The sequence below is a fragment of the Cervus canadensis genome, chromosome 6 (assembly GCF_019320065.1).
Source record: "Cervus canadensis isolate Bull #8, Minnesota chromosome 6, ASM1932006v1, whole genome shotgun sequence".
Lineage (NCBI taxonomy): Eukaryota > Metazoa > Chordata > Mammalia > Artiodactyla > Cervidae > Cervus > Cervus canadensis.
Window position 1 is genome coordinate 76953299 of NC_057391.1, and position 12670 is coordinate 76965968.

The window sequence follows — 12670 nt, forward strand, 5'->3', positions numbered from 1 at the left end:
GCAAGAATACTAGAGTGGGTTGCCATGCCCTCCTCCAGGGGATCTTACCAACCCAGGGATCGAACCCAGGTCTCCCACATTGCAGGCAGATTCTTTACCGTCTGAGCTACCAGGGAAGCCCAAGAATATTGTAGTGGGTAGCCTATCCCTTCTCCAGGGGGTTTTTCCCACCCAGGGATAGAACCAGGGTCTCCTGCATTGCAGGTAGATTCTTTACCAGCTGAGCTACCGGGGAAGCCCTTAGGGGCCACTGACCATTCTATTTTTCACCCTACCTCAAGTGTGGGAATTGGACAGGACTAAGCAGGAGGAATTTGACAGCTATTAGATTTATGTGACCAAGCCCATTAAAAGTCTAAACCATTGAAGAAAATATTACATACCTTTGAGACAAAATTTTCACAAGACAAGGCTTCCGGCACAAAACATTAACAAGATTAAAAGAAAGGGAATACCCTGGGTCCCTGAGTAAAGACATAGTGTCCAAATTCCGGGTAATCTGGGCTAGATAGCAAGATGCCTTAGAGGGAACAATTCTGGAATGGGGAAGCTATAGGGAGTCTTAGATTTTCAAGCTCCAGTGTGTCTCCATAAAAGCAAAATGTTGAGGATATTTGCAAGCAACTCACAGATGCCATGAAGAGAACCCCAAAATCAGAAGAAGCCCCTTGTATGGGGATGAAGTGTTAGTGCCTATATCTTCTCCAGAATTTAGGTAGTGTGAAGGTTCCCCCAGAATTTAAGCACAGAACAGTGCTAAGGGGTGGGGTGGTTACAGGCGCGGGGGGTGAGGGGCAGAACGACCATGAACTTACTGGAATTTTCGACGTTATAGACTGGGAATTAAAAACTTTTAACTCTAAGTGGCATAAAAATATATTGCTTTGTTTTATTCCAGTTTTTGAACTGGGATTTTATGCTTGAGATGGTATGTATACGTGTCCCAGTAAAAGTATGCACACACACAGAGCAGGGTTTAGTTTTCAGAGGAGGAAGGCCTGGTGGGGCCTGGTTGAGGAGGCATTCCAAAACAGGGGTTATCACATCCAATAAACATAACTGTGAAACATCAAGCTTTCTGTTTTGTTTATGTTTTCTTGTACTTTTATTAGGAGAAAATAACAGAACACAGATCCTTAGGTAATAAAACATATGGTAAGCATAGTAAGCCAGACCTGGGAACTCAGCCTTTATCTTGTAGGCAGTGGGAGAAGTGAAATTGTGATTCCATTTTATCAATATGAAGATTATCCAAGGAACACGAGTTAGAGGCATTTATAAGACCAAGAACAGGAAGTCAGTTTAGGAGACGATGGCAAACAAATGATGTCTGCACTCATACAAAGGCAGTATTAGCAGAGGGAAGAAAAAGGATGACAAGTATTTAGGATATAAAATCAAAAGGTAATTAGTGACTAGTAGATGAGCCTGATGAAGGACAGGCAGGAAATAAAAAATTATTCCCAGGATATAGCTTTATAAGACTAAGTGCTCCTGGAGAAGGAAATGGCAACCCATTTCAATATTCTTGTCTGGGAAATCCCATGGAGAGAGGAACCTGGCAGGCTGGACTCCTGGCAGCTGGAATCAAGATTGCTGGGAGAAATATTTGTAACCTCAGATATGCAGATGACACCATCCTAATATCAGAAAGCAAAGAGGAGCTATCTTTCACCTTGATGAAGGTGAAAGAGGAGAGTGAAAAAGCTGGCTTAAAACTCAACTTTAAAAAACAAAGATGATGGCATCCGGCCCCATCACTTGATGGCAAATAGGTAGGGAAAAAATGGGGAAGGTGACAAATTTTATTTTCTTGGGCTCCAAAACCACTGTGGACAGTGACTGTAGCAGTGAAATTAAAAGATTCTTGCTCCTTGGAAGAAAAGTTATGATAAACCTAGACAGCATATTAAAAAGCAGAGACATCACTTTGCTGACAAAGGTTCATATAGTCAAAGCTATGGTTTTTCCGGTAGTCAGGTATGGATGTGAGAGTTGGATCATAAAGAAGACTGAGCACTGAAGAATTGATGCTTTTGAACTGTGGTGTTGGAGAAGACTCTTGAGAGTCTCTTGAACTGCAAAGAGATCAAACCAGTCAATACTAAAGGAAATCAAATCCTTAATATTCATCAGAAGGACTGATGCCAAAGCTGAAGCACCAATACTTGGGCTACCTGATGTGAAGAACTGACCCATTGGAAAGGACCCTGATGCTTGGAAAGATTGAAGGCAGGAGGAGAAGGGAACAACAAAGGATGAGATGGTTGGATCGCATCACCAACTCGATGGACATGAGTTAGAGCTTGCTCCGGGAGTTAGTGACAGACAGGGAAGCTTGGCATGCTTTAGTCCATGGAGTTGCAAAGAGTCAGACACGATTGAGCAACTGAACTGAACTGAACTGAACTGACACAAATCTGGAGTATCTACTGATTCATGGACAAACCACTCAGAGAAACAATTTGCCTTCTCAGTATTCATTCATCTAATCATTTTTATTTATCCATTCAGCTGTCTGTTGTGGGTGTGTATCAAATGGCCTTGTGAACCAATATTGTCATACAAATTGGAAAGTGATGTAATAGATGTTACTACTACAGGCTTACATAAGACAAATCAACTGTAAAACTGCTGAGGAGCGATGGAATAATGGGGAAATCATTCTATGCTTAAGATTTAAGGTTGTATTTTTAGATGATAAAACATAGTTGTACACATGTCTATGCTCAAAGATGATATAAATAATTCATAACTAATTCTTGATGCAAATTTTATTATCCTTCTTACCAGAAAATTCTATCTACATAGAAGAGTTTGTCAGATATTAAAAGCTAGATTAGAAATCACAATGAGGGACTGACTTCCCTGGCAGTCCAGTGGTTAAGAATCTGCCTGCCAAGGCAGGGAACATGGATTCAATTCCTGGTCCAGGAACTAAGATCTCAAGGAGAAGCGACCACAATGAGAAGCCAGTGCACTGCACCTAAAGAGTAACCCTTGCTCTCTGCAACTAGAGAAAGCCCTCATGCAGCAACAAAGACCCAGCACAAGCCATTCCAAAAAAAATTTAGAAATCACAGTGGTATGTGTAGCATTTTGATATAGAATGAAAATAAATTTAATTTTGACACATAGTTAAAATTGAAATAAATCAAATTTGAAATTAAAAACAAGTTCAAAGTGGTATATAAAAATCACAGTTGTGTGTATAAATTCAGTAAAAATATTTTTCCCCATACAGACATAATGAACATAAGTACAAAGAGTTTTACTAAGGTAGACTCTTTGAATTATTTGGTTATGTTAATATTGCTTATTATTAATGCAAAGCATTGAAAATACCTGACTGGACTCTAAGAACCTCCAAAATACAAAAGCTTGATCCTGGCTCAAAAGTTCCCGATGGAATTACAGTTAAAAATATCATTATCACATGGCACATGGCAGTTCAATATCATTTGTTCAACCATACTCCATGAGATACAACTGGAATAAATGCCAAGGGAAAAAGGAACTACAGTTGATAACTACTGTTACCTTGGTCATTTGTTTCACCCAAATTAATATAATCCTATGCATACAAGGTGGCTAAGTTAAAACATAAAAGTTAGAACACAATTAAGTTGGAGAAAATGTCAGCAAAAATAAAAAAATAGTCAATATTTACATATTAAGTACTTACAAGATGCCAGGCACAATGCCAAGCCCTTTAAAAAGATGACTGCATTTAATCTTCCCAACAACCTCATATGGTTTAAGGGTTTCCCTCATAGCTCAGTCGCTAAAGAATTTGCCTGCAATGCAGGAGACCCGGGTTCATTTCCTGGGTCAGGAAGATCCTCTGGAGAAGGAAATGGCAATCCACTCCAGTATTCTCACCTGGAGAATCCCATGGACAAAGAATCCCAGCTCACAGAACCAGAAAGTAGAATGGTGGTTGTCAGGAGCTAAGGAAAATGGGGGAGAAATTGGTCAAGGGTATAAACTTTCAATTATAAGACGAATAAGTTTGGGGACTCTCACAGTGATTATAGTTAACTAATACTGTACTGTATACTTGCAATTTGTTATGAGAGTAGATCTTGTCTTCTCACCATGCAAGGCGATGGCTGTGTTACCTAACTGGACTGTGGTAATCATTTCACAAGTATATGTATCATCACATTCTACAACCTAAATATATACCATTTTTATTTGCCAATCATACTTCAGTAAAGCTGGAAGGAAAAAGTCATCACCTTATGTATGAGGAAACAGAAGCTGAGGGAAGTTTACCAAGTCGCTTGAGGTTACAGTGATCAATGGTGGAACCTAGGTATCCAGTCTCCTGTTAATCACTCAGTCATGTCCAACTCTTTGTGACCCCATGGACTATAGCCCAACAGGTTCCTCTGTCTGTTCTCTTGCTTGGGATTCTCCAAGCAAGAATACTGGAGTGGGCTGCCATGCCCTTCTCCAGGGGATCTTCCCCACCCAGGGATTGAACCTGAGTCTCCCTGCATTGCAGGCAGATTCTTCACTGTCTGAGCCACCAGGGAAGCCTCCCTACTCTTTCCCATTTTGCTATTCTGCTTTTAACATATTGAACATAACAACCAAAATTAGAACTACTATGAAAAGATGATTATGATTTTTTCCTAGAAGAGAAAAAACAACAGGCACTTTGACTGGGAGAAGAGCTGGCACAAAGCCACCTAAGTGGACAGGATTTTGTTCAAAAGAGAGCAAGCATGTTGTGCATTGCGTGAACAATATGATAATGCTGGATGATGATGAAAGATAAGATCCTTGGGCCCCATTTGTTTCAGACCTTATTTGCTTAAGAGTTTTGACTTGATCCTAAAGGCATTGGCTACTCAATGGAGGTTGTTATTTGATCATGGGAACTCATGTGTCACTGTGGAGGCTGAATTAGATGGAACCTGAGTGATAGTTCCTAACAGTCCAGACAAAGGCTGATGATGGACAAAACTAAGGCAGGAACTAACAAAGTAATGGAGATACAGATCTTGAAGGGGTCAAGGAAATTTACTCTCCTCTTCCCCAAGCCCATAGATACAAGTACTTCAACTGGCTGTTGAATGTGTGCAAAAATGGGAATGGTCAGCAAAAAAGTGCTGAGTTTTTCCACACAACAATATTTCCTGCTGTGGGCTCTTCTTTACCAATCCAGATGGGAAATTATTACTTGTAGACTTCAGAGGAAAAGGTAATTACAAAATTCATTAGGCTTCCTGAGTGAAGAAGTGCAGTGTCTTCCAAGAAAATAATTAAACCACTGTGGGCCAAGAGCCTCATCTGTATAATTTAAAGCTATGCAGTGGGTCATTGTTTATGTCTCAAATCTAGTCTACATGTAGCTAATTCATAATCATGCTTCACCTGGCCAAAAAAATTACATTATTCTGTAGGCCAAGCAAAAATATTTTAAAAAGAGGTTTTAATATCCTATCCAGTGTAGTTTAATGTGCATCTATAGTATCCATTCTCCTTTTCTCAGAATATTTGAATCTTGCTAGAGTGAAAAGAAAAAATTAGAATATATGGCATGTATAAGACAAAGCTCTTGTTTCAAGAGCCCAGAGTCCTTAATAGAACAAAGTTAGGATGGAACATTCTTGTATCTATTTAAAGGTCAGGAGACTGGGAAAACAGGCAGATGTGTGCCAAGCTGCCAGGTGTTGAGGTGTTCAATTAGGATTACAAGCCAAGATGAAAGTAACAACCAAACCTCTTTATTCATTTCCTGCAACAGTGCAAGTGAGAGGTGAAAGAGAAAGGCATTGGCTCACTAGCATTTCACATCCCCCCATGGAATGGCCCCAGGCAGGGATCAGTGGAAGCACAGATGGGAGATAAATCTCACTGTCAAGGAGCCCTGAACAAAAAGCTCCTGCTTTTTAATGGACCTGTGTGGCTATAGGAAAAAAGGAAAGAGCTGGGTGTGAAAAGTACTGACTCAAAGTGAGAAAAACGGGCTCAACCAAGGGTCCTGGTCTTGGTAGAGGGCCTTGGAAAACATCTCAGCCAAGGTAGTTTAGTCGTTTATATGTTAAGTCGTGTCCAAATCTGTGTGACCCTATAGACTATAGTTGGCCAGGTTCCTCTGTCCATGGGATTCTCCAGACAAAAATACTGGCATGGGCTGCCATTTCCTTCTCCAGGGGATATGGAGAACCCAGGGTATCCCTGGGTTTCCTTCCCAGCCCAGGGATCGAACCCAGATCTCCTGCATTGCAGGCAGATTCTTTACCAACTGAGCTACAAAGGAAAGCTACTATCTCAGCCAAAGCCCCGAATAAAGAGCATTGGTCTGAATGGAGGTACCGGGCTGGGGATGCAGATATGAGCATGGCAGCCCAGCGAGGCCTGAGTTCATTGACTGCAACTCCCTCCAGAAAACTACAAAGCACTGGCTGTGCACCAAATACGACGTGGGGAAGGCAGCTTCTCCCGTGAGGCCTGCCAGGCCTGACCATACACAGGATTCTGTCTTAGAGCTGCACTACTCAATGAGAATCCAGGAGAAACCAGACATGATAGTAAGTTGAAATAGCTTCATGTGTCCAGCGTGCCAATCTGCCAAAAGCCATAAATTGTGAATGGAGAGCATAGAGAAAAATTTTTGGTCTAATGTTATGCAGCTACTAAAGGTTGCCATCTTGATTTTGTGCTTTTTATCTGAGAGGCCCAAGTACAGAGTTTAGGCCCAGGGTTTGGGTAGTGAAAGGAGAAACTGGGATTTTCCCTCCTGTTTCCCAACTTTGCTGATGTCTCACCTTTCTGTACATTAGACTTTGAGAAGAGAAGGGAGGAGAGAAGGAGTGGTGCTCTGAAAATGTTTGACCTTCTCAGTCCGGTGAGCACTCACTGGGTCAGCCTTCACCACCTGGGAAGTAGACATCAGCACATACAGCATAATTTCAGAGCAGTGGCAGAAGGTTCTTCATCTGGCCTGGTGCAACTTGTGTCACTAACATCTCTTCAATTTGTTCCCTAATTTCCATTCTCATTGCTTCTCGCTTAAGTTATTATAATAGACTTTGGATTACAGTCTCTGCATCTGGTTTATTTCCCCCCCCGGACCATTTGATAAGCCCTAAAAGACATAGAACCAGAGCTTCTCTGGGAGTTAATAATGTAGAGTTGGTAATTGAAGCTTATGGGAATGAGTAAGCTTTCCTAGACAGTGATGTAGCATTAAAAAACAACAATAACCAAACTCTTCCACTAACGAACTAGGGAGAGAGGACACATCCATTTTTTCCACTTACTCAATAGATAATTATTATGAATATTTATTTATACCATTACCACACTAAAGATTAAGAAATCCTATCCAGGAAATAAGGAGGACAATAGGGTGGAGTTTTCAGCAAGGCTTTGTATGACATTTGAACTGACATGAAAGATGAAAAAGGTTTTTTTTCCAGATAGGGAAGGAAGGGGAGGAAAGAGAGGAGTAGGAAGGAGGAAGGAAAAGAAACAGAAATATTTAGACATGAAGCATCCTGGAATATTCAAAGTCTTGCAAACATTTCTCTATGTCTGGATAAGGTAGATTTTGAGTGAGATGAGTGAGCATAAGATACAATAGGAGGCAAATCGAAGCCCCATAACTGGAGGGCTTATAGCCCATGGTAAGTAGTTTGGGTTTTATTCAGTAGGCATTTGAGGAACCATTGGAGATTTTTTTTACCTAGAGGAATAATAAGGTCAGATTTTTATTTTAGAAAGCCCGTCTGGCAACTGTATGAAAGATGAGTTGAAGGATATAAGTGACTGAAGAGATTACTGCCAGTAAGTGGAAGTGAAAAAGAATATGGACGTGAGTAGGGAAAATAGCAATGGAATGAGGAGGAAGGAATGGATGTGATGGGCATCAAGAAAGTAGAATTTAAAGAACTTAGTGATTGAATGGATGTGAAAGTGAGAGAAGTCCAGGGTGACTCCCCAGTTATTTGGCTTGGGTGAATGGATACATATCATTTGCTGAGAAAGGGAATAAAAGAGGAAAAGGGGACTTATTAGCATATTAAGCTTGAGATTACTATAGAATATATAAAATAGTGTGGTCCAGATGGCAATTGGAATATGAACTAGAGGTCAGAGGAAAGCTGTACCTGGATATTGTTTAAAGCAAAGAGATCTCATATTTCCTCTCTGTAGCCGGGCCTGTGACTTTGTTCATGACCTCATCATTTCTCATAGCCTCCTCATTGATCTTCATTCTCTACCCTTTTCAGTTCATTCTTCACATTCCCATCAGAATTATATTTCTAAAATACAATTATATACTCTGCCATTTAAAACTTCTCATGGCTCCCCCCTACAAGTCTGCAACAGAAAAATCCATACTTCTTGCTTTGGCTTTTAGAGAATAGAGTAGCCTCATTAAAGGCATTTATTTTTACATCATCCATTGTAAGGCTCTAACACTTTACAGTTATTCACAGGATATCTTGGAAGAGTGGTTCCCAAACATGTATGTTGACTACCCTCTGAAATGACAAAGTCAGATGGCCAAGATATTCTTCATGGTTGTCTTAAGATCTTAGACACATTAAGAAAATAATTGCTCTTCTTTACCAACTACGGCTTTGAATCCAAACCCTAGTGCATTATCCTGGAGAACTTGAATTGCCACCCAGAATGGGCAATTCTCAAAACTCCAGGTGAAACACAAGTGGAAGTGTTTACTTGGCCCCTTGCCCCATGACCTATTCCCTAATCATTACCCTCAGATACTTGTCATCTTAGTGATAACTAAAAGGAACTAAATAAATGACCCAAGAGAACAGAAATTTCTCCCTGCCCTCTAAATCTCTTAGAGATTTCACACTGGCAGCTGCTACAGCAAATTCTACTTAAAAGCATCTTTTGTTAGCTAACACAGTGAGGCCCCATAAAATATTCTTTGTAAAATCTTTATCGCTTCCCTTCCATAAAAACATGAAAAATGAACTTGCAGAGGGGTGCTGGTGCTCTTTACATTTTAACATCCCACAATCACCTGGAGCTAAAATAGTATTCCTTTTAAGATGGAGTATTCATCTTCCAGTCCACCACCGACCCAGTTCCTTCATGGGAGTTAGGCCAGTGCTTCTCAGTCATTAATATACCTGCAAATCCTCTGGGGAATCTCATTAAAATTCAGTTTCTGACTTCACAGGTGTGGTGCATGGTCCAAGATTTGCTCCAGCTAATTCTGCTACCACAGTCCAGAAACCACACTTTGGATAACAAGGAATTAAGCAGGTATCATAGTAGTTAAGGGGCTTCTCTGGTAGCTCAGCTGGCAAAGAATCCACCTGCAATGCAGCAGAGCCCATTTCAATTCCTGGGTTGGGAAGATCCCCCAGAGAAGGGATAGGTTACCTACTCCAGTCTTCTTGGGCTTCACTAGTGGCTCAGACAGTAAAGAATCTGCCTGCAATGTGGGAGACCTGGGTTCTATCCCTAGGAAGATCTCTTGGACGAGGGCATGGCAACCCACTCCAGTATACTTTCCTGAAGAATCCCCATGGACAGAGGAGCCTGGCAGGCTACAGTCCATGGGGTCACAAAGAGTCAGACTCGACTGAGCAACTAAGCACAGCACAGCAGCACATAGTAGTTAAGTGCTTCTCTGTGGAGTCAGCAGTCTGATTTTGTATTCTAGTTCAGCCACTTACTATTATAGTTGAACCTCTTGGGAAGATTTTCTACATTAGCTGTGCCTCAGCTTCCTCATTTACAAAATGGGTGCTAATAATAGTTCTTAAAGAATTCCAGAAAAGATTGAATCATTGTGTGTGACATTGTCAAAAGGATGCCTGCCACACAATAAGAAACCAATGAGTGTTAACTATTATTATTCATTACTGAAGTTATAGTAGGTCACTCGCTTGCTTAAAATGATGGACTGATTTTCCATTGTCTTCAAGATGAAGTCCAAACTCCTTGTCATGGACTATACTCCCCTTTATGACTTGACCTCTATTTTCCTTTCCAACTTCTCTGGCTTTTGTCCCTAGCAATGCACTCTCATCTTGATCCCTCTTGGCATGGAGTTCTCTCTACCTAGAATACCCTTCCTTTTCTCTATCCTGCCAACTCCTAGAAGTTCTTGAAAACTTAGTTGAGGCAACTCAAGTTAGTTGAGTTGGAATTCTCCCCAGAGTGTCCCCCATACCACTGTGAGTTAGGTAGCTCTCTTAAACATTCCCACAGCATCCATAGCACATCTCTCTCCATAACGCTTATCACATTACATTGTATTAGTCCAATTGTCCATGTCTTCTTTGGGGAAACTGTTGTGGGCATGAGCTTTCAATTTGTCCAGTGAGGAATTAATAAGTGAATAAATGACCAAGTATGTTTCTTGATGCTACTGTAGATCTCTATTGGCCCAAATCCTTTGATTAGATCTCTTCTTTTATGATTTGTGGATCTCTGAACTTTAGGGATCCAGCCAAGCTATAACCCATTCCTTCATCCCAGGATACACCCATATTCATGATCCTGCCAAGTAACTGTTATCATAGTAGCCCTGTGGGCAAACAATGCACATGACATTGCACAAGTTCTTGCATTTCCAGATTCAAGAAGATGGCTCATGGATGTGGAAGATGGTGGTATGGATGTGGAGCTCAATCATCAGGTAAATGACTACCCAGCACAGTAATTTTAAGGGATTCACGGGTGACTCGGTGGTAAAGAATCTGCCTGCCAATGCAGCAGATGCAGGTTTGGTCCCTAAGCCAGGAAGATCCTCTGGAGGAGGAAATGGCAACCCATTCCAGTATTCTTGCCAGGGAAAATTCCGTGGGCAGAGGAGCCTGGTGGACTACAGTCCAAGCAGTCACAAAGAGTTGAACATGACTGAGCACACATGGTAATTTTAAACCTAGATTTAGCAACTTCGATTCAAATTCACGCTAAGTGCTTTCCATAAGCCATATTCATTTAACCTTCTAAATTCATTTTCATGACTTGTGAAATTGTCTATGATCTACCTCCAGTTCACCTCTCCAACCAAGTTTCACTACACTTTCTGTGCTCCCACCACGTTGGCCTGTTTTTGGTTCCCGAAATAGCCAGCTGATCTCTGCAGGATCTTCCCACCAGCTAGTTCCTTGGCCTGAGATACAGCTCCATCCCACACACCACTCCCACACCCTCAGAGACTGTAGACCATCTCTGCCCCCTTTTCACTTCCAGAATGCAAGCTCCTTGAGGCCAGTTCTTTGGTTCCACCACCACCTCCCCCCCCCCACCTGCTCTATTTCTAACACCAAGAATAATGCCTGGCCCATAGGAAGAGCTCAGTAGTTATTTGTTGAATGCTGGCGTGCTGTGGTTCATGGGGTCGCAAAGACTTGGACACGACTGAGTGACTGAACTGAACTGAACTGAGTGAATTAAGACATCTTATCAGGTCTCTGACTGTATCCTTCATGCTTGCTGCATGTTAAGGGCAGCCTCCCTCCGCCTTTAATTCCTATGAACTCTCACTGGATTTGTTTTATTTTATGGCATCTATCATGGCTTCTGAATATTTCTGTTTGTTTGTTCTTGTCTGTCCCCGGCCCCTGCCCCAAGCTGTGTTCTCTCCAACAGACTCTAAGTTCCATGTGGGAAGAAATGATATTAGTTTTGTTCAATGTCTGGCACCTAGTAATTAGTTGATAAATTTCTTATTTTTAATATAAATTTATTTATTTTAATTGGAGGCTAATTACTTTACAATATTGTAGTGGTTTTGCCATACATTGACATGAATCTGCTACGGGTATACATGTGTTCCCCATCCTGAACCCCCCTCCCAGCTCCCTCCCCATCCCATCCCTCTGGGTCATCCCAGTGCACCAGCCCCAAGCACCCTGTCTCATGCATCAAACATGGACTGGTGATTCATTTCACATATGATAATATATATGTTTCAATGCCATCCTCCCAAAACATCCCACCCTCACCCTCTCCCACAGAGTCCAAAAGACTGGTCAATACATCTGTGTCTCTCTTGCTATCTCACGTATAGGGTATTCATTACCGTCTTTCCAAATTCCATGTATATGCATTAGTATACTATATTGGTGTTTTTCTTTCTGGCTACTTCACTCTGTATAATAGGCTCCAGTTTCATCCACCTCATTAGAAATGATTCAAATGTATTCTTTTTAATAGCTGAGTAATATTCCACTGTGTATATGTACCACAGCTTTCTAGTCCATTTGTCTGCTTATGGACATCTAGGTTGCTTCCATGTCCCAGCTATTATAAACAGTGCTGTGATGAACATTGGGGTACACATGTCTCTTTCAATTCTGGTTTCCTCAGTGTGTATGCCCAGGAGTAGGATTGCTGGGTCATATGGTAGTTCTATTTCCAATTTTTTAAGGAATCTCCACACTGTTCTCCATAGTGGCTGTACTAGTTTGCATTCCCACCAGCAGTGTAAGAGGGTTCCCTTTCCTCCACACCCTCTCCAGCATTTATTGCTTGTAGACTTTTGGATAGCAACCATTCTGTGAAATGGTACCTCATTGTGGTACCATTCCCAAAAATACAGTATTTTAAAAAGAAAAAATAAATAAAAACAAAAAACAAGCAAACAAACAAAAAAAACCAAAGTCACAGAAATTATTTAATATATATATATGAAGTTTGCTTTAAAAATAGGGTC